Source organism: Cucurbita moschata, unplaced genomic scaffold (assembly GCF_002738365.1).
Source record: "Cucurbita moschata cultivar Rifu unplaced genomic scaffold, Cmos_1.0 Cmo_Scf00016, whole genome shotgun sequence".
NCBI lineage: Eukaryota > Viridiplantae > Streptophyta > Magnoliopsida > Cucurbitales > Cucurbitaceae > Cucurbita > Cucurbita moschata.
Window position 1 is genome coordinate 2941029 of NW_019268532.1, and position 3587 is coordinate 2944615.

Below are 3587 nucleotides of genomic sequence, written 5' to 3' on the forward strand. Positions count from 1 at the left end.
TAGTGTAAATTCTTTTTAATCTTTTTTTAGTTATCCTAGTTTTATGATCATTCTCATTCAGATGTGATCTCGGTTCATTCATGTACCCCACCAACTTTCGCCTTGATTTCTCCTTGAACCACACTTACTAGGAGATGGACCACTCTGATACCATTTGTAACGACCCATGCCCAAGATTCAGATCAGGATTCAGAATTCGAATTGAGTACCTAATGACCCTTGTCCCCCCCATGACATGGTCATGTTACCTACTCATCCCTTGGTAAGAGAGAAGACTATCCCCATGAACCAACACGAGTCCTTCCAGTATCTTTTGTCCTCACTCACATGCATCCAATGAAATTTTCTAGAAGGTCACCCAATATAGAATTCCTCCCAGTAAAGCACGTTTAACAATGAAGTTCTCTGACTGAGTGATCAAAAAGGAATTTGCACCTTGTAGGTATAGGTAGTAGCTTTTATTTTTTGTTTAAGTTTTTCTTAGTCATTCTATCCTCACAATTGCTCTCATTGAGACATGTTCTTGGATCACTCATGTACCCCTCATTTACTTGGGTGTCATAGATTATGTTATTTATGACCATATAGTGTCTTTGCATGTTATCAATGTACTATGTTGGGACTATTAAAGGGCCATCAACAAACATCTAGTAGTGAGTCGTTTATGATGACTAGCTTACACCTATATTGTAGTTGGTTTACCCATAAGAGTAGTTCCCCTCATATTTGTGATATTATTAAAGACGAATTTGTTTTGGTTTGTAATAAAAAAAGAAAGATGAAAGGTTTTAGGTCCATTTAAAGGAAATTTTGCATAAACCATATTGTAGCATGTATTAGATTCCTCAACATTTTCTAAACGTCTCATATAGCCCTTGTCGGCATGTTTAGAATGTTTTATGTCCATATTTATGTTTTTTTTTTCTAGAATGTTGTAGAAGTCATGTGATATGCTTTCACATTATTTTCACATTATTTTAAATAGGTTTTGATCTCGAAAAAGTTATATTGTTCTTTAACCATGAAAAAAAATATTTGAGGAAAAAGTTTTAGAAAGTTGGTTTTTTTTCTTTTTATTTTTCTCCTCTTCTATAATATTTATATTCCAATTTATCATACCTATTCTATTAGAAAAATCTTCAAATACTTCTAGTATACTTTTAGCACATTGCAAATACTTTGTATCTTGACAATTAAATTTCATAATTTAAAAATGAAATATTAAAATTATCTTCCAAGTAGATTTTGATTCTAATTCTATGATGTAAGGTTGAAGATTTTTTTTTTTTTTTTTTTTCTGAAGTTGAAAAACAAATGTTAAGCCTATTCTAAGAACCCTTTTAAAAAACTATAATAAAAAATAATAATTCAAAAGTTCTTTCTCTACCAACTACTTGTATAATAATTAGTTGGCATTAGTTGAACTAGGTCATGGTTTACTAAGTTGTAACAACTTGACATTTTAGACTTATTATAAACGATTACTATTATGGGTATGTAAAAAACAGAGTTTACTCATGAAAAATTGAGAACCGACACCGAATGTCCTGATCACCATTCAAGTAGATTCAAGTTTCATATAAAAAATAATAATATACGTAAGGAGAGGATAAAAATACTTAATAAGTATTCCTACTTACAAGACCACTGAGACATAAACGTCCATTCATACTTATCTTAGAATACAAAGGCCTTATTTTAATTGGTCTAACCATACAACTAGCAGTATTAACGTATCTATTTTGTTATGTGCTATTACTCATGCTTACTAAAGGCCATCTTTTCGATTGATTGTTATGTACAAACCAAATGCTTTTAGATTTTATAGTACTTTTTACGATTGCTAACAAAATTTGTGTAAATTATTGTGTTTAAGTTGGACAAATGAATGCTGAATTACATCACCTTAGATGAGTAACCCACAAAAGAAATTATTTCTATTGTGAAAATTGATAATACCTTGGATGTTACAATATTCTCTCCTTAAAAACAAGGTGTCTTTGATCTCTAAAAAAAAATTTGCACGGATTTTTGAAGGGCAGATTCTCATTCAAATGTAAGGGATTGTAATAATAGAACATAGTTAGTCATATAGTTTTACAATATTGAGACGTAAAGCACATCATGGGTAGAGAAAGAGATAGTGGCATAACCAATCGATAAATTTTAGTGTCGATTCTCTCGAAAATTTTAAATGATATGATGAAAATTGTATTTTCAACTTACCTTCGAGATTAAACTATTCACCTTGTTAGAGTGATAATAATTTTTTAAATATTAAGTAGATGGTTTAAGAGAGGTGGCACACAAGTTTGAGAAGCTTTTATGCCCTTAGATTTTTATATAATCTAAATATTTTAAGGATTAAATTGAAAAAATTATTTTAATATTTTATTTTGAGTCGATCATATTAATTACGATAATATTCTTGTGCTTTCTCCAATATCATTCACAAAAGACAAATTAACCAAAAAAAAGAAAAATTAAATTAAATTCTTTATTTCCAATATCATTCACAAAGAGAAATCACAACATGGAATTCACGAGAAAGTAACTTACAAGCTCATTTCTTCTTGATGATTTTACAGGCATAATCTATGAGTTTTTCAAGCTCAGCTTCACTAATAAGACCATCATTATTAGTATCAGCAAAAGTCATAGCTTACTGAGCCTTGTAGAATGGATTAATTGAGCCTAGAAAGCTAAATGCTTTCGTTACCTCTCTTATGTTGAGAAAACCATCTTTGTCACTCTCATAATATTTGAAAATTTTCTTTATCTACTCTCTACTGAGTGGCACATTAGATACCTTTTTACTAAGAACTTTTATCAAGGATTTTGTAGCTTTGTCTTGTACTTGTATTTTTGGGTTTGTACGAGGATTTGAGTTAAGCTTGTGTGCACCCTTGTCGTTTGTTCTTGGAATCTTAGATAAAAACCCTTGATTGTTGAGTTGAGTTGATCCTCAAACATCACGGAGAGAGACTTGTTGCTCTTCTTTAGTGAGAACACCATCACCATTTCTGTCATACTTCTTGATTAATTCATTTGCTTCATTCTCGGCCCAAGCTTGGAGTATGGAGATAGACATTGTTGAACTAAGGCTTCCTTAGTTGGGAGGAAATTTTTGAAGATAGAAGAAATCTTAAGATGGTTAAGTATTTTATAGACTAAAAAATGAACTTTTGACTTTATAACGTTATTCTTTTTTGAGGTGAATGGAATAAAAACTTAGAATCAATACTGTTGCTTTGGAAAAAGATATTGCCCGTGGATAGACACAAATATAAGTATATATATATATATAGTTTCCCTTTGCTATCGGATTTGTTTCGGTTACTTGTTGAAAACATGTTTTTTTTTTTTAATGTTGGATAGAATTTTGTTGAGTCAAACAAAAACATCTTATTCTTAAAACTTACTTATCTATCTTTTGAGAAACTCATATTTCAAATATAAAAATTTAATAAGTAAAACGGTTTTTTTTTTTTTTTAATGATATCAATTATTTTATAAAAGGTCTGATGTTAAAAGTATCTAATGATCCATTTATATCAAGTTTTAAGGTGAATTCATTGAATCGACAC

General features: G+C 30.0%; 1 pseudogene; it reads right to left on the bottom strand.

Annotated features, from left to right (window-relative positions):
- The window catches only part of LOC111454482, a 22327-nt pseudogene extending 19236 nt beyond the window's left edge, over positions 1 to 3091 (bottom strand).
- Positions 3092 to 3587: the final 496 nt, after the last annotated feature.